We start from the raw sequence: 27,920 nt of genomic DNA on the forward strand, positions 1-27,920 counted from the left end.
TCTGTCCTCATTGGTAGGACCTGTCGTTGGCTCCCTTCACTCAGTGGTTTGCATTGGCCACTGATAACCTGAGGAGGAGCCAAGAGAATCAAAGACTCAACTACGAACACCAGAGGGCTTCTTAGATGCAGACCGGTTTTAGAATGAGAGATGTTCTTGGAAAATTTGAGTGTCCAGTTGACGTCAAATACGTGACCCTCATGATCAAACTCTGAAGACAACTACATCGGCCATCTGCCCTCACTCTGCCTGTTGCTGCTGTCCACAGATGGGCTGATAGTTGAGAAATTTGTGGCAAGATGTTTCCCAGTACAAATCATTAAACACCAGGCTCCCTAATGGAAATTCTGTAAAATAAGGTGTTAAAAATAAGAAGGTTGGGCATGGTGGTGCTTAACTATAATCTCAGCACTTGGGAGGCAGAGGCAGGAGGATTGTTGTATGTGTTTTAGGCAAGTCTGTTTGACCTAGTGAGTTCCAGGCCTGCCTAGGCTACATGGTAAGACCCCGTTAAGGCCCCCTTTAGGAACAAAACACAAATTAGGAAACTGTGAGCCTAGACCTGACTGCAGGCAGGAGCTGACTTCTATCTTGCCGTGGACTTCTGTGTTCTGATTGAGAGTCTCTCTCTCACTCAGGTGGTAAAACACCTGCCTGTTTCCTTCTCATCAGTGTGCTGATTCTCTTAGCAGTTGAAGTCAGTGAAGAATCTCATCCTTAGGTGGCAAGTTTTGAATTTTCATCCCACACCACCAGGTTGTTGCTTTTTCTTTATTTACAGAGTTACCCACAGAATTCTAAAGTTGGTGGTGAGTTTTTAGGTATAGAGTTAGTTAGTTAGTTAGGTAGGTAGGTAGATAGATAGCTAGGTACATAGCTAGTTAGCTAGTTTATATATGAGACAGAGTCTTATTGTGTAGCTCTGGCTGGCTTGGAATTCCCTATGTAGACCAGGCTAACCTCAAACTCCTAGAGATCTACCTGTGTTGGTCTCCCTAGTGTTGAGAGTAAAGATGTCCACCACCACACTGGACAGGTACCGGTTTCTTAAAATCTTACCCACTCATACACTGTCCCTCTCTTTTCTGCTTAAAAGCTAAAGCTGTACTGAGCTTATGGGTTGAGTCTTAACAGTAGTTCTTATATAGGTATTTGGGTCAGATTCCTCTGATCTAAGATGCAGTGGGTTTATTTTTTTTGTGACTTGGAGTAAGTGTCTTAACTTGTGTCAACATTTAATCAGCAAAATAGAACAACAGAGAACCTGCCTGATACAGAATTAAATATGATGATGTAGATGAAGGGTGTAGCAGGTAGTCTGACTCAAAAGTTACTTGATGTCAGATACTTATTTTCCCACAATTCAGTCCGTAGCTTTACTTACAACATCTATTAAGAAAGCTATCCTAAGTGACCTCATCAAATTGTTCTGGAGAGTGTTTAGTTCTACAGCTGCTGCTTGTCCTTTCTGTCTCTCTGCCCTCCCCCCGACCCCCCCCCCCCCCGTGTATATATCATGTATGCACCTGATTGTGGGGGTATTCCCATGTGTGCCCACCAGTGCACATACACATGTGTATGTGCACATGTGGGGAGGCATTTGTTGAGACAGCATTTCTCACTGAACATGGAGCTTCTCCGTTGAGCTCTAGTGGCTGACAGGTGAGCTCCAGGGATCTGCCTGTCTCCACTCTCCCAGTGCTGGGGTTACAGACAAGCGCCATTATGCCTAACTTTTCATGTAGCTGTTAAGTATCCAGTTATCATGCTTGAGTGTCGGGCACTTCACTAACAGAGCAACGTCTTCCAGCTTCTGCCTGTCCCTAGCATTGGGAGTGTGGTCATTGTAAAAAACATAGAAACAGAAAACTAAGAATGTACACAGGAGTGCATGTCACTCTTGTATCAGGTATGCCTTTTATATGTATGTACATTTTAAACACACAACAGTGTCTGTGTGTGTGGTTGGTTTTAAGTATTTGGGGGTGTGTGGCAGGGGATATCTGATATTTACAAGCTGCCAGGCATTCTTACATAGGCTCTGTGTAAGATAGTTAATATGAGTATCATTTTCCCAGCAGTGCTATAAGACATGGTGAGAGACGTGACTTGGTCCGGGGAGAGCCAGGATAGGTGTGAGAGTAGAAGTGAAGTAATAGAGTGAATGCTGGGGAAGCATGTAGTTAATAACAGGAAGTCAGTAGTTTGTGGAAGACTTTGGAAATGCACTCTACTGCTCCGAAACTTTATCTTCTGTGTGAGTCAAAATGAGTTGACAAGGAGACCAACCATTTTCCCTCACAATTTCATCCATGTTTTTGTTCCTAATACACATTAAGAAACCTGTAGACAGGGCTAGAGAAGTGGCTCAACAGTAAAGAGCACTCGCTGCCCTTGCAGAGGACCCGGGTTTGGTTCCCGGCGCCTGCATGGCAGTTCACAACCATCTGTCACTCTAGTTCCAAGAGGATCTGATGTCTTTACCGCCTCTGTGGGCTCCTGAAATGGGTTATACATACATGCATGCAGACACTCACACACATCAAAGAAAAATAAATAAATATTTAAAAGACGGTAAAAGAAAACTCTAGACAAACAAGTTGGTAGGTCAAGTGATCTAAGAAATCTGTAGTGAAGGACTAAATGAATGAATGAATTATTGAACAGGTAATGGAGAGGCAAGAAGGGAGAGTGGATGTTCATCACCAGGTCTAGCACAGACTTTCTGGTGCCTAGCACTTGCCAGGTTCTTGGTATATTTTCAAACGTGCATTAGAGTCAGTGATATTTTAATATCCATAATATAAAACTGGTGTCTGAGGCCACAACTTCCATTCATAAAGCAAGTTATTTCTATAAGTCCCATGGCTTTCCCTTCAATAAGAAGTTGTAAGCCAGGCGTAGCAATACACACCTTTAGTCCCAGCACTCGGGAGTCAGAGGCAGGTGAATCTTTGTGAGTTTGGGGACAGCTTCGTCTATATAGTGAGTTCCAGGATAGCCAGGCTACCCAGTGAGACTAGCTCAAAAATGAAATTTCAAAAGTAGTGTCTATAAAGAAGCAAGTCATTTCTTTTCCCTGGCCACTGCTTGCTCATATGTATTATAGTATTTGCTTTGTGAACGTTTTTGGCCAAAGAGCCTGTTGTCAAATTGTTCTCCATTTTCAAAAATTGGATTTATTTTTCAGGCTCAGAAAGAATTTTGTGTTATATGGAAATTCTGCATCTGTGAAGAATGGTATTGTGTGAGTTTAAAGGATATTTTTGAAGCATAGTCATGGAGAATCTTTTGGCAACATTCCAGTAGGGAAACTCAACCGAAATTCAACAGCTAAGAGCAAGAACTCGGGCTGGAGAGATACTCAGCAGGTAAAGCTCATGTACAAGCTTAAGGATTGGAATTTTGGGTAATAGCACTCAGGTAAAGAGATAAGAAAAAAAAGAGATCCCTAGAGCATGATACAGTGAGCAATAGATTCAGGAGGCACGGTACCTTGTATAAGGTGGAGATGGCTAGAAGTCACTAGACATCAACCTTGGGCTGTCAAATGCATGCACATTCATATGGGTGCACATTCATGCACACGCACACACACACCCATACACCTACACATGTAGACAGAGGTTAGAATTTCAGAAGGAAATATCACTCCCTTTAGCATCCATCACTGTCAGCAGACTGAGATGTGTACACGGCTAGAGGAGATGCTGGTCTTGGTGATGCTGGATTAACCAAGGAGCAAGTCATCCTTCCTGATTGGTAGTGGAATCATGATGGGCATGTCCTATCACTGAGTTGAAAACTCTTTTTACTCTGGGTGATATCTCTCTAATCCCAACCACATATAATTCCAGAGTGTAGGTTGGTGACAGGCAGGTATGAGAGTGTGCACCTTGTGGCCATCACCGTGTGTGTGTGTGTGTGTGTGTGTGTGTGTGTGTGTGTGTGTGTGTGTGTAGGCCAAATCACAACCGTGGCTGTCATTCCACAGATGCTGCCCATCTTAATTTGTGAGACAAGGTCTGGAGCTCACCTACTTGGCTTTGCTTGCTGGCCTACAAGCCCCAGGGATCCATTGTCTCAACTCTCCATGGCCAGCTTTTATATGAGTGTTAGGGATTGAACTCAGGTCCTCAAGATGGTACAGTAATCACTTTACTGACTGAGCCGTCTCCCCAGTCCCTGCCAGCACCACTTTTTAATAAGGCCTGGGGCTCCCCTTGAAAGGCCCAGGAACTTCAGTCCCTCAGCTGCACCTGTCCCTGAACACAATGTGCCCTTGCTAATAAATTCCGAGGGCCGACACTGCCTGAGCCTGCTGGTCTTTGCCCTCAATTTCATTGAGATGGGCCATTGAAAACTCATTACAAGCTGTTTAGACTCTGACTTTGACTTTTGCTCGGCAGTGAACGGAATTAACAGCTCTTGGAGGTAGGGGGAAAAAGGCACTCAGCCAAATTAAAAAAAAATTTAATGAAAAAATTGAAATGATGAGAGAACACTTTTAATATTATCTCTATTAGTCATGCAAACAAGCACTCATCTGCAGCATGTGTGTTCTGCATGTGGCTCTCATTCAGAGCCTGTTGTGGAGCGCGGTTTCCCCACCGACGAGAAATTCTTACCCAGGTCTTGCAAGCAGCTCAAAATTTTTTACATGCCAAGCAATGAGCCTTTGAGTGTAGCAGAATTGCTTCATAAATTTCACTATCACTTTCGAATTTCTGTTTTTTTCTAATTTAGTGCTTGATAGTTTTTTATGTGATAATTTTAAAATGCTGTTTATAGCAAAAGTTACCTTGATGGTACAGGTGTGCAGAGAAAATTCATAGCTATCAATAAAAAGAGAGGGGGAAAAATTCCTGTTTATACCTTAGGCATGTCGTGATTCTAAGGATGTTACTGTGACGGCATTATGGGTTTAAAATGTACCCTGATTAATCCAAATTTCTTGAAAAGTAACAGTTCAAAGATTTAAATAATTCCATCTGTATTTGGGAAGCTTGTTCAAAATGTCTCTGTCTTCTGATATTTGTAACATAACTAAAAATAGAAGTATTTATATAGTGTATGTAGTCGTGTAAATGAAATGAAGAATAACACCACCAAATAGTGTTTAATCTTTTAATTAGATGATTTAATAATTAATGCTGAAGACAGACAAAAGAACGTCATCCAGGAAAGGGAAAAATATATACTTGAGAATGGCCTGCTATGCTTCCCAGTATCCTGAGATCATCAAGGACAAATGGATACAGATGTGGGCGGTATTGAAGGTGGACAGAAAGCTGTGGTTCACACTGGGGATATAGGTTATCCACTGCTAAGACACAAGCAAGGGGGGCTGGAGAGATGGCTCAGCAGTTAAGAGATCTGAACTGCTCTTGCAGAGGACCAGAGTTTGGTTCCCAGCACCCATGTCTTGTACAGCTTCTAACCATCTGTAACTCCAGCTTCAGGGGAATCTAACACCCTCTTCAAGCTTTCATGAGCACAGCACTAACATATACCCACCCTCCACATCCATGTAACTAAAATAAAATTAATCTTAAAAGAAAAATAAAACAGCAAGGGTACGTTTTGTGTAACATGTATGTGTGAAACAGAAGTCAGAGCACTTCTAGCAGCCTCCCCATTTCTTCAGTAGTTTCCCCATAGTACTATCTGGTTGTTGTTTTCAAGTCTTTGCCCAAGCTGCCAGGGGCAGGGCTAAAGGCTGTAAATACAGTAAGAATAAGATGTTCTGCCTTGTCAGGTCCCCTTCCTAGCATGCTAGGAACATTTGCTCATCTTATGAACACTGGGGTATCACCCAATACCAGCATAGGCCATGAAATCTTTCAGAGTCAAATTACTGAATTAATTCAGTGTAGATCTTACCAGTCAATGCAGTAAATGTAAGCCGGGTGGGTTGTTTACTAGCCACTCTATTTTCTTCTCCTTCAAACATCTCATTTAACATCATTTTTATAATAAGTTTTTCAAATCTCAGTGTTTCTCCATAGCCAAGACCTTTATCTTTTTTTCCCTCACAGATATCTTTGGTGGGAAGCCATCACTTGACCTTTGGATATAGTTGATGGGGGAACTGAACCAATCGCCTATTCTAGGGTTTCATTAAAGTTTGACTGTGTTCTAGTCACTATTATCTATCACAAACCACCCCAAGCTGTAGTGCTCTCAGATGACATGTTTCGTCAGGCCTTGGTGGAGACAGCTTGTTCACCCCCAGAAGCATCAGCTGAAGGAGCTTGAAGACAAAAACAAAAACAAAACCCAAGACAGGGGCCATCTAACCGATATTCTCTCCTAAGTCTAGGAGTTGATGTTGGCTATTGGCCACCTTGCTTTCATGTAGCTTGGGCTTCCTCCCAATATGGCAGCTGGGCCCCCAGTGTGGGCATCTCAAGAAAGAGCCAAGTGGATTCTACATTGCCTTTTATAACTCAGCCTTAGAAGTCATGTGTTTCCCCACTTCTTCTCTGTTCAGTTTGTCCAGGCAGTCCCCAAATCCCACTCAGGTGTACAGGGAGAGGAAGTATGTTCCACCTCTTCACAAGGCAATAGGATGGTTCTAGAAAAGAATGTGGCATTGGGAAATCACCATGGCCACTTTGGAAAAATGCAATACGTGTAGGGGTTAGAGAGATGTCTTGGTGGTTCTGGATACGTCCTTCTCATGCAGAGGACTTGGGTTCAGTTCCCAGTGCCCACATGGCAGCTCACAGCCATCTGTAATACCAGTTTGGCACGGGAGTGGAGGGGTCCAAAGTCCTCTCGGGCCTCTGTGGGCACTGCAGGCATATGCTGCACATAGATACATGCGGGCCAAACACCCAGACACATAAAAAAAAAAAGAAAACTTTCAAAAAGAAAAGAAAAAAAATATAGTGTTATTTCTGACCATCAGCAAATGGTTCGCATGTAGTAGTTGTATGAGAATAAAGGGCTGTTTGAGAGGGAATGAGAGGACTTGGGTTTGAATTCTACCTCTGCCCCTTATTAACCATGTGTCCTGGCCTCAGTATGCTCCTCTATGAAATGGGAGGGGCACGCATGTTGGCCTCCTCTGTTCGGTCTATGGTTTCTGCATATAAAGTACACAACGCACAAGCCTCTACCACTGAGGCCTTAGTGCAGCCCAGTTGCTCAATGAATCTGCGTCGAGTCAGTTCATTGAATCAGAATCTGCACATGATAGTCATTATTTAGGTTTATTGTGCCCTAGTCTATGTCACGGAGTGCATCCTTGCTGTTTTCATGAATTTTCCACCCAGTCACACCACACCACTGGCCAATGAAGGTCAGGGAGGGAACAGATTAACAGCATCTCATACCACAATGTCAGAATCCTTAAAAGTGTTTACAGAGCCCTGTGACACACAATGAATTTCCAACGAGAAGATTGGAGCCGAAGTAAAACTACCCTTGTTCTAAGCTTGAGCAGAGGCCTTGATGTTTTATGATTGTTTTAAGGTCCATTAATCGTTGAATCATGAGGCCATGTAAAAATATGACAGTTTTAACATCCAGTGCCCGAGTTTCTTTGAAATGTTTTTGTTTCTACACTGTTCTTAATTAATGGCAGGGGCTAACACCTGCTTCAGATGTGGCAAAAAGCGAGGTGCCACGAGATAAAGCAACTCAATTTCACCTAAAGACATTTTCTGGCTGGCGTGAAGGAACGTTCCCTTAGGCTGAAGGGCGCCAACCTTTAACAAGCATCAGCTGAGGCTCAGAGAGACGCGCCTACTGTTACCTCACCAGGAGCTGTTGTCTAATATAGTAGACAGAGCACGTGCGGATGTTTAAATGGACACGCATGAAAATGTTAACATTTGAATGTCCGGACTGAGTACAGCTCAGTGGGGAAAGTACTTGCCTGGCAAACCCGAGGACCCAAGTTCCATCCCCAGCACCCGCATTTAAAAGAAAAAATAGTTCAGGCGGTGGTGGCACACTACTTTAGTCCCAGCACTCCGAAGGCGGAGGCAAGCAGATCTCTGAGTTCAAGGCCAGCCTGGTCTACAGAGCAAGTTCCAAGACAGCCAGGGCTACAGAGAGAAACCCTGTTTTGAAAAAACAAAAACATAAGAAAAAAACCCCAAATAACTAAATAAATAATAAAAAAAATACAGAAGAGTCAGGGGTGATGGCACATATTTGTCATCCCAGGGCTGGGTGGGGACAGAGGATCCCTGGACTTACTAACACGCCAGTCTGCTCAAATCAGCAAGACCTTAGGGTGCATCACAGGGCTTCTCTTGGGCTTTATTAACAAGGGAAGGGGTGATCAGCAGTCAGCAGTGAGGTCTGACTTCTCCCGAACTCTGACTTTAAGATGACTGTGTGAGAGAGCATCCCCTTCATTTAAGTCCGCAGGGACTTCAGTCACAACCTGGAAGAAAGGAGTAGAGGCTTGTGACATTCAATCTCAACATATATAGACATGGTCATGCACTTACACACAGGTGTATAATGCAAAGAAGTCCATAACTGTTAATTACATCCCCATCGTCTGTGTGAATCACAGGCTCTCACAGCTGGAGAAGTCATTTGGGAGAATTCTATCTCCTAGACCATTCAAATCACTAGACCTCCATCACTGCATATATATTCACTGCATCTGCTATGTCCATTCTCTCTCTCCTCCCTCTAAATCAGAACAAATTCACCTCAACCAATCACCTTTGGAAATTGCACAGAACATTTGGTAACTAGAGCTCTACAGTTCAGTCCTAGAGATCCTTTGCTACTTCTGCCATCATTTCTTTCTTTTTCTATATTTTTATTTGTGTGTTTGTGTATAGGTGCCCACAGAGGCCAGAGGACGTATTAGATCCCCTCGAGCTGGAGTTACAGACAGTTGTGAGCCTCCTAATGTAGGTGCTAGGGGAAAAATGGGTTCTCTAGAAGACCAGCAAGTATTCTTAACGACTGAGGCATCTCTCTAGCCCCCCATCCTCCCTTTCTTTTATAATTTAGGAAAGCTTCAGATCACTTTGGGGACTTTCAAGCATCACTACTTCCTATCACGAAGACTTGTGTGCTTCTCCATCTGTGCTGTCAGGTAGGTCGTCGCCACAGACCTGCTCTGGCTGTTTCAAGGGTGCCCCTTGTCATGGTGGGAGAGCCCTTGGGAAGTACAGTACCCTAGAGAGGTCATAGCAGAGTTGTCCACCCCTTGTCTGAGAAGGGCAGCATATAGTGATATTGGAGAGAGAGAGAGATCATGTCACCCTCAGGAGCTCCTTTAAAGCCTCAGTACCTCCCATGGACCCCGTGTATAAATACCATCACATCAGGGTTAGGGTGACAAACTTTCAATCTATTATCATTGGTCAAGTGGTAAACTTCTTCTTTCACTTGCCAGAATAAGACTTCTCTGTTAGGCTGATTTGGAGGACTAAGTGGATTTTTTCCAAAAGGTGGTACTAAGTTGATAGTAACTTCTCAGTAGAGGGTAACCATCAAAGCTGTCCGTTTGTTCTTGCTGTTACTTACCCTGTCCCACGACAAGGATTTTGTGAACAAGACTGGGCCCCATATTCTTTTGAACTCCAATGCTCCCAGTCATCATGGGGCCCAGTGTAGACTAGGCAACAGTCCATACCACAGACAAAGAGCCATTGGTGTCTAACTTGGTGACTGTCAATGTTCACAGGAGGCAGGATGACATGAGAAGCCTGGGGAACATGAGGTTAAACATGGAGGAACTCCAGCCGTGTTCCCGACTCTACCTCCTTGGCCATAGGTTATAGGCATGCATTGCCAGCCAGGTGCAGCTTTTCATGCAAATGCAGGGGTCCAAACGCAGGTCCTCCTGTTCATGCATCAGCCACCAGCCAAGCTATCTCCCCAACCCCTAAGCAGATGGAGTTTTAAAAAAAGATTTCTGACTCACTTTTAGATTTGTCTGAAAAGTAGAAAAATGAAAATAAAATATAAAAATATTGTGAATCTCAGTGGTAAACATAATTAAGGAATCCACCCTAGGATAACTCTGTGCTAAATCCTGATTTCCAGCTAGCTATGGGCAAAATACCTACTTCACTGTGAGTTGTTATTTTCAATTTGCATATAGTTTTTTTTTCATAATTACTTGATAGCTTTCAAGGAAAAAAATACTTGGCAGCTTAAATTTACCTTGTTTTTTTTTGTTTGTTTGTTTATATTTTTTGTTACATTACACTGTTTACATTCTGACAGGCTCTGGCTAAGACTCAGAGGCTGGCCTTGAACTCTATGTAGCCTAGCTACCCTTGAACCAAGCAGTCCTCAGACTCCTTAGTGCTTAGGTGGCAGGCAAATTTCCCTTTAATACTGCTTCTGAATTTTGCAGTTTTGCCTCCACCCTACAGACTTCAGAGCCTAAATACTTTCCCCTGTAATTTTCTTTCTTCTAATTTTCCTTGCCTCCCCCTCCCCACCGCTAAGCCAGAGGTATACAGCCCTTTGAAGAACTTTGAGACTTTTAAGCTAGAGAACCAACCAACTGCCACACTATCCTTAATACTTTTCAAGTGTTAGATTACTAATGCTTTTATAAGGTGGTGACCGGAACAGAGTGCAATCCTTCAGCTGAGTTTCAGCAGCATCTGGGATAATGTGTTCTAATTTCTGGGGACACACACATTTTGTCGTGAGTAGAAAGAGATATCATTATGCCAGTAGAGTTCTGCTCTGTCTTGGCTTCAAAATATATACATGCATGGATAGCAAAGTGTATAGTGTCTATAGCAGTGTGTATAATGGATGTGTGTGCATGTATGTTTCCATAAAGGCCCTGTGATGGATTAATTTAACTGTCAATTTTACACAGTCTACAGGCATCGGGGAAGAGAGTCTCAAGGAGGGATTGTCTAGATCAGCTTGGCCCATAGACATGGTCTTGATTTGCCTTGATTGATATGGGAAGACCCAGTCTGAAAGTGACCAGCATCATTCCCTAGTATGGACCCCCACCCCCACCCCTCGACGGTCGGTCTAAGTGTAGAGAAAGCTAGCTGAGCATGAACGTGCATGCATTCGTTTCTATCTGCTCTTGACTGTGGATGTGCTGTGATTAGCTGTTTAACTTGCTGTAACCTTGACTTCCCCACACTTTCCTGACTATAGAATTGTGAATTGAAACAAACTGTTTTCCTGAAGTTGCTTTTTGTCAGGTTATTTTATCACAGCAACAGAAATGACTTTAGGACAGTGTGTGTGTGTGCGTGCATGCTCATGAAATGCAAATGCAGAGGCCAAAGGAAGGCTTCATGGATTCTCCTACATGACTCGCAGTCTTACTCTCCGGAGACAGGATCTCTCAGTTAACCTGGAGTTAGGTGAGTAGCCAGCACACCCCAGCCGTCTCCTGTCTTTGCCCATTCCCCCCAGCACTAGGCCTTACAAGCACATGATGGCTTTTTATATGGGTTCTAGGAATACAAACTCTGGTCCTTATGCTTCCAGAGCAAGCATTCTTACCCATGATCCATCTCCCCAAGCCATAAATCATGATCACTGTAACCTCAAGCCTATGACTTTCGTTTCAGTTTGGTTTGGCATTACTGGAGATTAAACCTAGGGCATCGTGACTGTAAGCCATGAGCTTCTACCACCGAGCTGCAGTACCAGCCCCAAGCTCTTACCCACAGCAAGCAAAGGCCACCGTCGAGACCACTCACATTCACTAGACATTTGTTTCCTACCACCCAGGACTTGTTGCTGCCTCTTTGTCACAGCTAATTTTGTTTGTCATATGTCAGGCGAGGATGAGAGAGGCACATCCAGATTCAGCTCATTTTATTTTGTTCTTTTTTTTTTTTTTTCCTTAGCAGCCACCTTTGCTAATTTCAAGCGGTCAGCACATTTAGCAAGTTTTTAGCCGCACGCCTGAGCAAGCCATTAATCTACATTAGAAAATGTGGGGGATTCGAACCTTCCTGAGGCTGGCAGCCCCTCCCCATGTCTGCAGATGAGTCTGTGTCTCCCTTGGTTTAAAATGCCTGCCATTTCTGTCCCGAGTTGGCCTTTTCCTGGTGTGTTTCAATATCTGCATTTAATAACAACACGGGGGGCGGGGGGGACACACATGAGACTGTCCATGGTGTCATCACTGTCAACCTGACAGTGTCATCGCTGGCTGCCACAGAGCTCTGCTGGACCCCTCCTTTGCTGACCACTGGGCTCAGGACCAGGAAGCCTTTCTAGTTCCTTCTCCTGGAGAATTTTGGCAAAATATGCTTCCACTGAAATGCTTTCAGTGTGCATCTGTCCAGAATGTTATTTTCTTTTGTCTTTCCTTCTCCTTTTTATCCCCTATGTGAACTGTTTTCTCTTTTCCTAAAATCTTGAAAAGAAGAAAAAGAAAAGAAACGCATCTTCCATCCTAATTTAAATAAACTAGTGTGTGTGTGTGTGTGTGTGTGTGTGTGTGTGTGTGTGTGTGTTTAATCTTTAGATCCCCTATGGCCTATTTTTAAAACTACAAAAATAGTCCCTCTTTTAAAAAATTAAATAAACCCTTCTAAGTGTTGACTTTCTTCACATCTGCATCAGAAAGGGGGTCACATGGATTTGGATAAAGAGGCTCACTCGGGTGTTCCAGAGGTATTCACTGAGTAAAAATGCCTGCCTGCTGCACAAGCCTGAGGGCCCCAGAACCTATGTAAAAGCTGAATCCGTATGAGGAGCACCCACAATGCCAGCTCTCCCACAGGGACATAGGAGGCAGACAGGAGAGCCTTTGGAAGCTCACAGGACAGCTAGCCTGCAGTATACAGCAGGGAGTAAATAAAGAGACTGTCTCTAATGAGGTAGAAGGTGAGGACTGACACCAGCACTCTTTGCTAACAGATACCCAGAGGATGCACACATGTGTGCACGCGTGCACACACAGGTGCGTGCGCACACACACACACACACACACACACACACACACACACACACACACACACACACACACCAGTGCTGTTTGCTAACAGGTACCATTTAGAAAACATGCCTAACCTCATCCTAGCAAAAGCCCCCAGTCCTCACTGGTGTGCAGTCCACACAGTGGCACCTCTCTCCCCAGGTCTCCCCCATTGCCCGGCCTGGAAAACTGGCCTCTTACCCTCTTCCTCAGGTTGGGTAAGCAAGAGTGAGAACCACCAGGGCTTGATAGTAAAGCGGGGTCAGCTTCTTCAATCTCCAGGCTCCTTCCCTCCAGGTGGGGTTGACCGCCTCCCTCTTTAGAAGATTCTCTCCCCACAGCTGTGCCTGCTCTTAGAAGCTCATGATACTGCAGGGAACTTTCCCACATTCCTAAAACCCTACAATCAGCCTCTGCAAGCAGCACCTTTATCAGGCACTTCTTGTATTTGACTACGCCCCACTGCATCTTGCCTGGACGCTGACTGACAGATACCACTGGAAATCTCAGATCAGGAACTGTCTTCCCTGCCCAGTACACAATCTGCCATCCAAGGCACATATCTGTGGGAACAGGGGGAGTTTCTAGAAGTAGATTTCAGCAGAATTGTAGTTCCTTTTTCTCCTGAGTTTCAATCCTCCCTCTTCTTCCTGGCCTTTTAAAGACAACTTGGGAAAGGCAGAAGAGCTTTAGAAGCTCAGTGCCTGTGTCTGAGCTCAGGGTAGCTGCTGGCAGCCCCTCTGCCAGGGTCCCAGTGACCCTTGTCTGGCCACTTGCAAGTCCAAGCTCACACATCTGGCTGCCTGCCCAAATGTAACCTTGAAAATGGCTTGTATGATCTCCTCAGGGCCTAGAGGCTCTCTCCAACCCACTCGCTGGCCCTGCTCTCTCCCAGATGTTCCCAAGTTCCCTGTGTGACCTTGTGTGTCCTCTGTGGAATGCCAGTCAATCATCCAAGGACCATAAACCGAAGGAGTTCTAGAAAACATGGAGGAATAGGAATATCCGTGCATCCATTCTGCTTTCCATATGTGCTTCGGCAAAAAGACCCCTCCATATGAAGGCCAGACCCGTGTTTGTTGTCATCAAATCCTGAACTTGACCTCTTCTGTTGAACCCTCAGATACAGAGTTAGTTCATACAAAAATTTGGGACACAGGTGAGGTGGAGGAGGCCAGAGGTATACCCTGTTCTCTCACAGCACTGACTCTGCCTGCCCCCCATACACACCCAGACATGAAGGTACACGAGCCCTCCCTTCATTCTTCCTGATGTATCGGAGCCTCCAGATGTAGGCTCATTGGTAGTCTTGGTGTGTTCCTCAGTGTTTGTGCTTTTAATAGATATTGCAAGTGTGTTTAATGTGAAAATAGAAACGGAGGGCTTTTAAAAGAGCTTACTCAAAATCCTGCCAATTACTGAAGTGTACCAGACAAGAAGGAGCCACTTTTTTTTTTTTTTCATACAGGGAGGATGGGGGCATTTCCACAAAAGCCTGGCCCTTTGTCTTTAAAAATATCCGTCTCGTAGGCACTGAGTTATAATAATGAACACAGATGTAGCTGGGTCACATCATAAAGCATGACCGAATGCTGATGTACAGGGCACCATTGTGTCATGTTGTCATATGTCCTGCTGCCTACCAATGCAGCCTCTCCATAAAGGAACCGAGGTGGCTCTCACGTGGTGGCTTAGAGTCTTTTGTGTTTTAGAGAAGACAACCTGTATTCATCCATTAATTAATTTAATGCGTATGTGTGTGTCTGGTATGAGTATGTGCATGTTCAAATATGGACATATGGGCACATTTCACGTCTGGGTACAAATGTGTGCGCTTGTGTGTGGAGGCCTGGAGTACCATCCTCAGTTGACCTCCATTTTCTTTATTGAGGCAGAGGTTGTCATTGAAAATGGAGCTCCAGACAGCAAGCTTGTCCTAAAACTCCCGACTGTGTCTGAAGCGCAGGGATAGCAGGTGGCCACCGCATCTGTCCAGCTGTTACATAGGTTCTTGGGTTATGAACCCCCAGACCTCAGGCTTGTGCCGAAACTGCCTTATCCACTTAGCCACTCCTGCAAGACCCATCTTAAACGCACAGCCATGCACAGCCAGTTGCCAAACTGTATCATCACCTTGCTTTCTGAATGTTCTCCATCACCTGGTTACATGTACCCAAAGGCAAGACATCACCAAGATTCCCCTATAAGTAACTTGTCATTAGACAGAAACAAACGAGTCAGTCTCAAGGCCTGAGACATGGCTCACAGCAACCCCAGGTTGGCTTGGGGGTCTATCCAACTGCCTCTGAGCCCACCATCTGAAGTAAGTTTGTGCCGATGTAGAGGTCGAATCTTCCATAACCCTTTGCAGCCTCTGGTGGACTGGTGGAGCTAAGGAATTAAAGTTGCTTAAGCCTTCTTCCTCTTTCTGGTTCTTAAATGCCAGCTCTGTTCTATTTTTTTCCTCGCAAACTCTGACTCCTATTCTCAAAGAATAAGGAAGCTTATCCAACTGCAATTTCAAAGTATTGCCTCTTAAGCCCAGGCCAAGTGTGTAGACTTGATAGAATTCTGATTAATGCAGCATATTATATTAATTTTCTGAGGAGCCTTCAGGCATCCCTCCCATTCCTAGTGCAGGCTGGCCTGCCAGAAGCATTTGTCTACGTAAAGAGCTAATATCTTCAGCTACCAATAACCATAAAGCTGGAAATCTATTGGAAGAGTTGGCGTCTCTAGACATGCATAAGGCACACTACAAAATAGATATAGAACTTGGCTGAACTTTGCTTCAAATTTGCCAATCAAAACTCAGGAGCCCCTGCCAACTTGGCTCCAGAATCTCTTGGTTGGAGCCAGCACTAATTATGTCAACAAGTAGCTCAAGTTTGGCCCCTGTTAAATCCTTTACTCCTGGGGGTCGGGACTGTGCCTTTGGTGTGTAGGCGAACTGGCCCTGTGCAGATAAGCTTCTCCTGGCTTCTACCTAAATCTCTCAAGATCTCCTGACTCACCACTTGTTTCTACTGCCCCTGGAGCACACCACTCATGTCTCTTCTATCTTGGATAGCAAGGGTTTTAGAAAGACAGACAAGTTGCCCCAGTGAGAGATTTTCTGATGAGGCCAATCCTTCACAATCATCTCTGTGATTGAGAAACCTCACTGGGCAGTTGGAGAAGTCTACTCTATAGACTTTGCAATGTATAGCATCACTTAGGATGAGTTACTACCTGGAAAAGGGAAGGTGGTAGAGATGGAGTGGACAGAGGCCAAGCTGAGCTGAGATGTAGGCCTGCAAGTCTCGGCTTAACCATTGGGAAGCTCTTGAGCTCTAAGGGCCCACCAGAGTTGATCTCTATTGGGTTAATATGGCCACACTTTTGGGCCTCTGCCTTGATTAGTCATTGGGTTGACTGGCCCAGAAGAGACACGACCTTGAGAATATTATCTCTCTGAAGTCCGAGACTCTCTGGAAGAGTCTGTAAAGTCTTCCTGGTAAGGAGGCCTAAGCTACACGTCAGAGTCTGGCATGAACACACCCCTCTCCTTGCTTCAGCTCTGCTCTGCCCAGCTCTTCCACACCATCACCTCCTCCAGGACACAGACTTCCCTTCTGTGGATTAAGTTTGGTAGGAGCTGTTCTGCATCCCTTGTTGATCGAGCTCCTGAAGCACATGTCTGAGTGTGCATGGTGTATGGGCACATATGTGTGCAGGTGCATGCATGCAGAGGGCAGATGACAATACTAGGTGTCTTGTCCTGTCACAGCCCACCTCATTCTCATGAAACAGGAACTCTCCTCAAACCCGAAGCTGGATTAACAACCAGCAAGACCCAGAGATCCTCATGCAGTGCTGGGGTTACACGCTTAGCCTTACCTTACTTTTCATATGGGTGACAGGTATTTGAACTTGGGTTCTTATGCTTGCTGTTACCAACTGAGCAGTCTTGCTGACCCTGCAAGCCTCTGATTCTAAAACTGGACCAAACCGTTGAAAAACTGCAAAATAAGCCCAGCCCAGCATAGTGCCAGATGCATCCAGCATCCTGGATTCTGGCTTTTCAGCCTGAAGCAAACCATTCCTCACTCTAGCTAGAATTTTCCATATTAGAACAAACTGTCAGGCATGAAAAATTCTGATGAAACTAAGTAAAATTCCCATCTCCAACCAGAATTTTAAATATGTTTGGACTAAGATCGTCAGAATTTAGACCTTCACCAGAACCAAGAGGTACCAAGTGGCTGGCACAAGGCTTGGACTCTTCACACACCTTTTTGTTTTATTTTGTTTTGTTTTGAGACCTACACCACAGGCCAATTTCAAGAAACGCTGTCACCACTGAACCCACAGACACTTCCTCCTGTTTAGAGTGGACTCCAGGGGGAGGTTGGGGGAGATTCCTCGGGAAGCCTGCTTTCTCTTCAAGAACGGAATGGAATTCAAAGGTAATCCTTAAAGAGTGGCCATTTGTAAAGGAGAAAGGAGAAAGGATTCTAACTGAACCTCTTCCAAGGCTGCCATTAAACAACAGCCACAACACAAAGAACTCAGAAAAAAAAAAAGGAGGAAGCCTAGTTGTTTGTGAATTTGTAAATAAATCTGTTAAAGCAAATCCTCAATTCATATTCAACGTGAAAAACAGGGAGAGGCCTTCTAAGGCATGCTTAGAAGTTTGAATACACTTTCAGTAGCTCTTCGTTATCTCAAATTAAATCTTAAATTGAGCTTGTGGTTCCGTGAATTAATACTCAGGCCTTTCAGCCTGGCTGCTGAGGTCATTCAAATCTAATGGTGGAAATGGTCACAGGGTCAGGACTTGGCTGGTAGTGTATAGAATGCCTTTATGATGCCTGCAGATGTTTGCATTCCACAGCTGGGGCTGCCAGGCACTGAGGTGGGGGTAGGGGGCAGCAGGGTGTAGGGGAGGGGCTTGCTCACCCCATCATTGTATCAGCAGCCTCTGGTGTGAAATAATATGGAATCCTACCACATCCCACTATCCCATGTTGAAATAGGCAAATGGTTCCTACAGTAGAAAATGTAAGGGCTGCATAGTCACCATCACAGGATGCTGTGGACAGAGAAGGATCACAGAGAAGAATGACACAGAACAAGTGAAATATGATCCACTCCAAGAAATGTTTAATGACAGCCTCAGCTGAGGTTTAGTAGACAATGTTTGATAACACAGCTGTGGCCCTCATATTAGGGAACTTAGATAAATGTACACACATCTATGCAAATGCACACTTAGTTAGCTGAGCCCAGGCTGGTGTGAATCCTTAGGAAAAAGAAGCATTGTCTCAAACATTAAGACATCTGCAGTGTAGCTTTGTGTGTGTGTGTGTGTGTGTGTGTGTGACAGAGAGACAGAGACACAGAGACACACAGAGAGACAGAGACACAGAGACAGAGACACAGAGAAACAGAGAGACAGAGATCAACATTGTCATTAAATGTCTTCCTCTATTACTCCTCACCTTAGCTTTTGAGATGGGATCTCTCACTGACCCTGGATCTCACCCCTTCAGCTAGACTGGCTAGTGAGCCCCTGGGGTCCACCTGTCTGCCCCACTGGCACCGGAATAACAGGAGTGCACAGCCACATTCAGCTGTCCTGTGGATGCTGGGGATCCAAACTCACAGCCTCGTACTTCCTCAACAGGTGCTTTACACGCTGACCCATGCTCCCAGCACTTCATTCTAGCTTTCTCCCCTTTGATTCCAATATTTTATTTTATTTTCTAGGTTTTTTTTTTTGTTTTTGTTTTTTTTGTTTTTTTTTTTGGTTTTTGAGACCAGATCTCATGGAATCCAGCATGGTTTCTAACTGTCTATATCCAAGGGTGACCTTACTCCCGCTCTTCCTTCCTTCCTGTCATTGGCCTCTGGCCTCAGAGCTCTTTAGAAATGGCATCGGAGGTATGATGGGGATAAGAAGAGGAAGTACCCCTGAATCTCACTGTGGAAGTGGTAGGCAGGGTCAGTGTGGCTTTAGGGCCAGGGATATAATCTCTAGGTCTCTCCTGATCTTCACTTCCTTCCTAACATACCTCTGGCCAATTTAAGGACAGGGAGACCCCAGGATTGGAGGCATCTTGCAAGGTGAGGTGGGAGAGAAGCAAAGAGAATTCACATTCATGTAGCAGGTAGTGGTGCTACTGCGGGTCAGGGGCAGGCCCACCCCGCCACCTTGTTAGGAGTAGGCTTGGGGGGGTGGGTGTATCTGTGAGTCTGAGGGGGTGTGCTAGCCAGCTGACAAGTGGGGAGCAGAGCCACAGTGAAAGTGTCAAGTCATGAAGGGGAATTAGCTGCCAGGTATCAATAGGTGCAAATTGCTGCAGGCACTGGTGACTGAGAGCCCTGGTGTCTCTATTAACTCCTCAGGCCATGAGGCCTTAATGACACCCCTGCCAACGACAGATGAGGCAGCAAGTGACAGACGCAAAGAAAGATGCCAGCTAATCTGAGCCGAACACCCCATGGGGCCCGGGAACTCCCAAGGCCTGGCTCCTGTTGCCTGTCACATGGTGGCAAAGAGGATGACACTACAGATCAGCCTCCAGAGACAGGGGCCTTGGGTGGACGTGACGGGGGACCGAAAATGGGGGATGCCAAACTGGAAGTGACTCTGTCGACATGCGGAGGAAGCTGGGCTAGGGGGACAGCTAAGGAAGGCCGTGGGTAAAGATCTGACATTACCCCTGTTATTACTGCTTCTTGGAATCTAGGGGACATAGCACATAGCAGTTCCATTTATTATAGTAAATCCTATTTGTAAAGGTCCTACTGTGAGCCAGACACTAGCACGTGTGTACTAGTAATAAACATGCATAATTAGCATGTCATTGTGCACCAGGCCCCTTCCTGTACCCTCTATCAATATGGCCTATGTTATATACCAAGTATGTTTGGAGAACTTTTATTCACTGCTGTTGCCACCATCCTTACTAACCTTCCAAACCTACAGAGTGGGCAGTATTATTTCAGTTTGCAAGTGAGCAGGTTGAGGCTCAGTTGGATTCAGAGGCTTGTGATTCACTAAAGCCATTGTCCTTTGAGCTACATTTCCTACACTGTGTAAGGCACCCTTGGGTTAATCTTAAAATGTGCCTGTGGCCCTTCTCATTGTCCAAATGGAGAAATCAAAAACCATAGAGATGAAGGAGCTTTTTGGAGGGATAGAGCTATGGCTCTGCACTCTTCCTCTGCTGTTCTGCCCTATTGTGGGAAGTTGTGAAGAATGCCCCCTCCCTCTCCTTGAGGTTCCAAGGACAAACCAAGTAGGATGCCAGCAAAATTGACCAATATGTTTATTGGGCTTCCTTATAGAGCGTGAGTGAGTTATAGACGGAAGTGTAGGTGATCCTAGAGCAGTCACACTAGAAAGTCTCCATCTAGCATGGATGATGGCATCCCCATAGTTGCATAGATGGAACCCCTTCCTTTAACCTTCTCCAGCCTATGTACTCTAGTACCTCTCAGAGTCGCCATCCATAAGCAGTTAAGACTAGATTGCATAAAAATGTCTGAGAGGAGTAACTGGACCTCAGGTAAGTAAGTGCTCATCGATACCCCTCCCCAACCCCCTTGTTCTGTGGTGGAATGCCAATAGTATACAAGTCTAGAGACCTGGCATATTCTTACTGGGATCATCTGGCACACAGACACCCAACATAAAAATTAACCGTCTGTACTAGTCAGAACTTCTGAGTTACAGAACTAAGAGGGAAGATAGGCATAGATATCAATACTATCATTGATGCCATGGATACGGACGGGGGGAGTCAGCTGCCATGGAGATTGAGAAGTCCCAATACCTGTAGTCAGAAGCTACAGATACAGCAGAGCCAGCGGTGGAGTATGTCTCAAGTCAGAAGACCAATGTCCCAGCTAAAAAGGCAGTCGTAGAGAAGGGCTGACAAAGAGAAAGATACACAGTCTTTCTTTTAGTGTGTGCATGTGTGTGTGGTGTATGTTATGAGTGTATGCATATAGATGAGGGTGCATGTGGCACAGGTGAGGTGAACATGCGAAACATAGGGGTGGGTATAGAGGATGTCAGGAGTCCTCTATTAATCTCCGCCTTATACCCTTGGAACAAGGTCTCTTACTGTACTCGGAGTTCATTATTTTTCAGGCTGGCAGGCAGCAGGTCCCAGCAATCCTCCTGTGTCTGTACTGCCTCCCTTTCCCCAGTACTAGGGTTATAGAGCACAGGGACACCCCTAGCTTTTTATGTCGGTAACTGAGATCTGAACTCAGGATCTCACGCATAGCAAAAGCTTTTAACAGCCGAGCCATCGCTCCACCTCCTCATTCTTTCTTACTCAGCCTTTTGTTCTGTTCAAGCCTTCCTTCCACAAGACACTCTCTCCTGGGAATCTAGACTGGCGATTCACATGTGAGGCTCGTCTTTAGATAGTTTCACTGGCCACACCAAGAGATCATAGGCACCACCGGGGGCTTACTCAAGTGGACACATAAAATTAACCATCATCCTCTTGCCAGGTTCTCTGGGGGCTCTAGAACCATCCTCAATCCATCCCCAGGAGGTCCATGTGTCATTATCCTTCCCAGCTGAGGGGAGAGTGAGAGTGTGGGCAGGACCTCGGGATCCTATAGTCGGGGAGGGCTGGAGGGGGAATGGAAACTCCTAATCCAGAAGCATCCCCTGCCCATGAGCGCCTTCCATCTGGTGGTCATGCCAAGGAGTGAAACTGCCCATAGCACAGCAGCACAGCCTCCCGTAGACATCTCCGACACACCCAGTCAGCAGGGGTGACACACGTAGGATGAGGCTCACTGTGAAATATGCCAGTGACAGCAGCTGCGACAGAAGGAAAGGAGCGAATGCCGTCCTAGAACTTTCATGTGGGTGTTATGACAAGGGCTTATGGCATTCTAGTTCTCTTCTGCATGTATACATATTTTGTCCATGTGTTCCCTTAAAGCCTTTGGTCTTGGGCTGGAGAGGTGGCTCAGTGTTAAGAGTGCTTCCAGAGGATTCAAGTTCAGGACTTAGCACCCATGTTGGGCACCTCACAACTGCCTGTAACTCCAGCTCCAGGAGATCCAGTGTCCTTCCCTGGCCTCCACAGATTCTTGCACCCATGTAGCATGCACACACATATGCATCAATAAAAAATAAAAATATAATGTATTTTTTAAAAAAAACCTCTCTGCTCTTAGCTTAGTAGTAATGTGTGGTTTTCTTGTTCTCTTTCTCCCTTTTCTCTTTCAGGCTCACTCTTTCTTCCTCTTCTTCTCTCTCTGTCCCTCTTTCTTGCCTCTCTTTCTCATATAGCCCTCATTCTGATTTAGAAAGAAAATGATAGTTGCTGTATGACTATTTTCATGGCTTTCCCCAAAGGCCTGAAAATTAAGTGTAAATAAATTATCCATTACCAGAGAAGCCCTGTCCTTCCCACATACCCTCCTCGTAACATTCCCAGCTTCTTCCTTCACCTCCAAGAGACATTTTCCAAGGTCACTAAATTAAGCCTTCAGACAATCGAAAAATTGAATCTTGGTACATCTATTTTCCTAACCAAATTTCTGCAGCGCGGATTGGGGCTGACAGGTACGGCCGCATAGCCTTCTGGGCTGTTCAGGTCGATTTGGCCAAGCAGGACAGCATCAGCTAGGATTGGAGGGAACATCTGAGCCACTCAGGCCCCCTGGGAGTCACAGAGTCCCTTACCTCCTTGCCACTGTAAATGACTGTCCCTGTCGCTCTGGAAGCATCCCTTTTCCTCCTCTTCCAGCTCCATCTTTACCCCCTGCAGCCAACAGTTCAAAAATCTCTTCCTCGATTATTTATCAAACAGATCCCCACAACATTGCAAACATGTTTAAATAGACCTGGAAACTGTTCTTTGCAAGGACTCTAATGATGCCATTGGAACCACAGTCCTGGGTGGAGGAGAAGGGCAGGAAGGATAGGGGATATGAATTTGTGAAAGAAGGAGGAGAAATTTGAGAGGAGGAGCTTCACCCATCCCACCCCACCCTAGGCTTTGCAGGAGCCACAGGCTAGCTGGCTGGTCAGAGGGCATGAGTCACCCAGGTCCTGAAAGCTGGGGACCTTGGCTCGGTATGTGCCAGAGCCTTGACTCCAGAGGTCACTTCCTTTCTCTGGGCCTCCTTGCCTTATCTAAAAGCTGTATCTTACCTGACACTTTCAGCATCCCTTCACTCGGTCCTCCTCAGCCCCCAAGACTCATATTAAAAGCTTCTGGGGAAGTTTGCATTCTACACAGGTGCCTGTGTTAATGTCAATGCCACAGCAAGACTTTAATCTGCTTCATACCTACTAGCGTGTGGTGTGCTCAGAAGACAAGCTGAGTTGATCCTTGGTTTTGAGTAGCCACTAGGAACCTACTTGGGTGCCCAGGTGCCCATGGCCACCTGTACAGAACCAATGACCTCTACAAATGAGTGCAGGCAAGACCAAAGTGTCTCACAATATTCCAGTAGAGTGAATGACTGAAGCCATCAGTCGATTCAAAACAGTGCTCACACAGCCTCCCCAAATCCAGCTTTCAGAGGCTTGGGACTCAGAGGCGTGACGTCCACTCAGATGACTGCTGTTGTGGCCTGAATAACAACAGCATGTGAGCCTTCCCAGCTTGTCATAAATCTGGTACATCTGCATTGTTTGTGCCGAAGGGTCCGTGCACTTCTGTAACAAATGCCAGGAGGCCAGCAAAGCTGATCTGGGACGGAGTCCCCATCCAACACTGGCCTGTGCTAAGTCTGCAGAATATTTAAATAAGGGGTTAATTTATAAAGTGAGCCACAGGAAACTTTCCAGAATTGTCGTGCCTATGTCTCATAAATCGGCACAAATTGAATCTAGGTTTCTGTGCCCGTCAGCTCCTGGGTAAACCAAAATTTATTGAGAGGTGCATAGGTTGCTGTCCAAGGAAACATAGTAAATGAGAGAAATGTGTCCTCCAGAGATCAGTAAACAAGACAAGGAGACGGGTAGCAAGGACGAGACTGCAGAGTCAAATGTAAAATCCCCTCTACCCCAGATTCCAAAGCTGGAGGCTGGCTTTCAGGAACTCTCTTTTTTGTGTGTGGATATTCCACTGACTCTAACAGACTTTAGTCAGTTGGCCTTTTGCAGAGGGATACAGATGGAGATACTCGGGGAGGAGGATCAGGAGGATCACTAACCTGAGGATTATGCACATAATAATCTTGCAGATTGTCAGGCTGCTTTGTCCAGAACCGAAATTATTACTAGGAACATGCATCTCTGACCATGGCTGCTTATTGTAACTAGACATGTGTCCCTCAAATTGAATTAATCATAACAGCACCTCATGTGTTTTGAGGACCAAGCATGAACCAGACACTAGGTTAAGTTCTGTACAGACTTTATTTCCAGTCTTCTAAAGGATGGTTTCTCTGGGGGTAGGTTGAAGGTTTTTATTGTACACCAAGCAACTGTTTTTTGATTTTTTTTTAACTTGCCATTTAGTTTGCAACTTATATTCATTCACTGACAGTTGAACACATGTGTAAAATCACCTGGTAGTGAACAGAGCCTTTACCCTCTACATACATGTAACAGCCATATCTAATACTATAAGGGCCGGGACATAGCACAGTTGGGAGAGTGCTTTCCTAACATGCTTGAAGGCCTGAGTTCAAGCTGATCCTCAGCATTGCCTAAATGGTGCATGCTAGCACACACCGATAATCCTAGAACTTGGGAGGTAGAAACAAGAGGATCAGAGGTTCAAGGTCAACCTCAGCTGCATAGGGAACTTGAGGCCAGCCTGACCTATAGGACACCCTACTTTACAATGAATGAATAAACCAACAAATAACTTTACAAGTAAACACTCATAAAGAGCGCCTTGAGTATATTTATAGGCCAGTTGAGTGTTCAAGAGAGAGCAGAACTATGGTGAGCTTCATGAACTCTCACAATGTAGTGCTTAAGAATATTCACACAGTTTGTTCCATACAGATAGCCCACAACCTGTGACCAGTACTGTTGGCTGGACTGGTCATCATGGCAGCTTGGCCTAGAAAGAACAGAGAGGCAGGATAGCTTGCATGAAAGCACACAGCAGCCCCAGAACTCTGCCTTCTCTAGTCTGCTCATAAAGTAAACCAGGCTAGTTGGATTAAGGGGACTTAAAAAGGAAAACACTGCCAAAATGCTTAGCAGACATCCAGTGAAACTTCTAGGACTTCATTTGATAAAGGAAGAGGCAAAATTCAAACCTTAATGCATTGCATATGTTGTTTATTTCTGACATTTTATATAAGTAGATCTCTCATCTTTATCCTCAGATATAGCTGAGACCAATAAGAAAACATAAAATTATTATACTATCTGAGCTGACACTTCTTCAAAGCCTTGTTATTCTTGTTCCCTTCAATGTATATCAACTCCAAAATACACAGTGACACGAAAATTGTGTATTCAGATTGTGCTATTGATTCATGGAGAAAGTGACCTTGTATGCGCTCATGAAAAGGAAGAAATCTATATATACTGCTTAGACTCTTCTCCATAGCAGTGTGTTGCACGAGAGCAGATAGTGTGACTGTTTTAATACCTACATTTACTTTGCCTTTGCATGGATTTATAGTATAAGGGCATGGGTCCCAGAGAAGGGCCCGTAAATTGCCTAGGTGTGGCCTGGGAGGGGCACATGTGAGGTCAAAGTCCTATGTTCCATTTGCAAAACCAATGGTCAGAGCCAGAGATAGGATATTTTCTCTGTGACCTGGACTATGGTTTTCTCAGGACCAAGTTCTTAGTTCTTCATAAGCTTATGTGTCCAGAGACATGTAGCATGAATTCTAATTGGTCTTAATAATAAAAACCCAGAGTCAGATAACAGAGTAAATGCTGAAAGATCAGAGAGACAAAGGAGCAAGCCACAGTTACTTTTTACCCGACAACTCAGCCTACCATGACTCCTGTACAAAATGGAGCTCCTATCTCCGCCCACCTTATATTCCTTTTTCTGCCCAGCCATATCACTTCTTGTTTCCTCCTCTCTAGTGCTGGGATTAAAGGTGTGTGCCACCACTACCTGGCCTCTATGTGGCTAGCTCCTCACTCTGATCTCCAGGAAAGCTTTATTTGTTAGAGCACAAATAAAATATCACCACAGAGTCTTGGCACTAGGAATCGAAGGAAATGGCATCATCCACTGTTTTTTTTTTGTTTGTTTGTTTGTTTGTTTTTGTTTTTGTTTTGTTTTGTTTTCTTGAGACAGGGTTTCTCTGTGTAACAGCACTGGCTGTCTTGGAACTCACTTTGTAGACCAGGCTGGCCTCAACCTCACAGAGATCCTCCTGCCTCTACCTCCCGAGTACTGGGATTAAAAACATGTGCCACCACTGTTCTAATGAGTTGGACTATCCCCACACCTCAGCCTGTCATAGTGTTTAATGAGTCACATTATGTTGTTTGCATCTGTATTAGTTACCTCTCTGGTTGCTGTGACCGACTCTCTGATGCAAGTAACTTAAGAAATGAAAGGTAGCCCTGTGGTGGTGCATACCTTTAATCCTAGCACTTGGAAGGCTGAGGCAGGTGGATCTCTGAGTTGAAGGCCAGCCTAGTCTACAAATCGAGTTCCAAGACAACCAGGACTACACAGAGAAACCCTGTTTGGAAAAACCAAAAGGAAAAAGAAAGAAAGAAAGAAAGAAAGAAAGAAAGGAAGGAAGGAAGGAAGGAAGGAAGGAAGGAAGGAAGGAAGGAAGGAAGGAAGGAAGAAAAGGTGTATTTGTACCTATGGTTTTAGTCCATCATGGTGGGGAGGTGTGGTGGTGGGAACCACCACTGTGGAAGGCCTGTGTGGCAGAGACTCTCCAATAGTGGCCTACCAAGAAACAAACAGCTTAGGCAGGAAACTTGAGTGGGGATCCCCTTCAAAGGCTCACTTACACAAGCCAGGCCCAGACTCCTAAAAGTTCCACAGCCTTCTGAAACCATTCCCCATCTGGGAAGCAAGTGTTTGAACACAGGAGCCTGTGGATGTTTCACATTCAAACCTTAACAACAAGCATCATACCACACATGATGCCCTGGAACTGGTTAACTGTGGCCCCTGACTTACTCTTACAGCTGCCTTCAGCTTGAGATCCTCTCAGCACCTGAAGGTGGAGAAAGTGACACGCATAGACCCCAGAGTAGCTTACCACAAGTCAGGTGGTATATAACAGAGCTGGGGTTGGTGCTCCAGATCTCTGATCCCAAATCAGATCTGCTTAATTATTCTATATATCCAAAGCCCCCGAGATTCAAATTCCTCATCACAGAACTTTGCCAAGAACTTTCCCATTCCTTTTCCCAAGTTCAGAGTCTGTGCAAAGAGGTGTGAGAAAGAAGGTGAAGGGGAAAAAAAGAAAGAAAGAAAGACAGAAATGAAGAGAGCAGAGGCCGAGCATCAGCACAGAGAAGTCAATTCTGTATTGCGTTCAATAGAAATCAGAGTCCAGGTTCTATTAGCAGGAAGTTCTACAAGTTCACATTGCACTTGGCTGACTGGGAAGGGAGGAGGAGGAGGAGAAGAAGAAGAAAAATGAGGGGAAAAAATAGCATGTAGGAAGCTTAAAAAGTGGTTGGCTATATGTAAATGGCTTTTATTATAACTGCGGGTCTGAAGCGGCAGACTTGAGCTGTGTAAAATGCCACTTGCTCTTATCACGGTTCATAGAGATTACCTTTCAACGTGAGCTTCATGTTCATTTCTTCCAACACTTAGGGAGGCAAGCGCAGCAGTGACTCCTTCATTTCCCAGCCCCCGCCAGCGACCGGCACCTTCCTCTGTGTTTTGTGTCCACCCTGTATGATATTGCATCAAGGCAATTCACAGCAGCGCTTGAACCAAAAGCAATTTAAGTCAAAAAAATGGACAAATATGGATGTCATTTCTAAAGCTTGTTCAAAGGCCTTTGACATCACTCAAAGCCTGAACACTTCTTAGAGGCAAGACATTCTCCCCCCGCCCCCACTCCCCACCCCCAC

General features: G+C 45.1%; 1 protein-coding gene and 1 long non-coding RNA gene across 2 annotated transcripts in view; one reads left to right on the forward strand and one right to left on the reverse strand.

The window, feature by feature from the left end:
* Positions 1-27,920, forward strand: part of Wwox (WW domain containing oxidoreductase) — a 943,002-nt gene that overhangs the window by 582,492 nt on the left and 332,590 nt on the right. The window lies entirely within an intron of this gene.
* On the reverse strand, positions 5,114-27,773 carry LOC143273322 (uncharacterized). Its single transcript, XR_013051319.1, has 2 exons — positions 27,617-27,773; positions 5,114-8,401 (listed from the first exon to the last, which is right to left on the reverse strand). It is a non-coding gene; the product is annotated as an uncharacterized LOC143273322 (long non-coding RNA).

The sequence above is a fragment of the Peromyscus maniculatus genome, chromosome 5 (genome assembly GCF_049852395.1).
Source record: "Peromyscus maniculatus bairdii isolate BWxNUB_F1_BW_parent chromosome 5, HU_Pman_BW_mat_3.1, whole genome shotgun sequence".
Taxonomy (NCBI): Eukaryota; Metazoa; Chordata; class Mammalia; order Rodentia; family Cricetidae; genus Peromyscus; species Peromyscus maniculatus.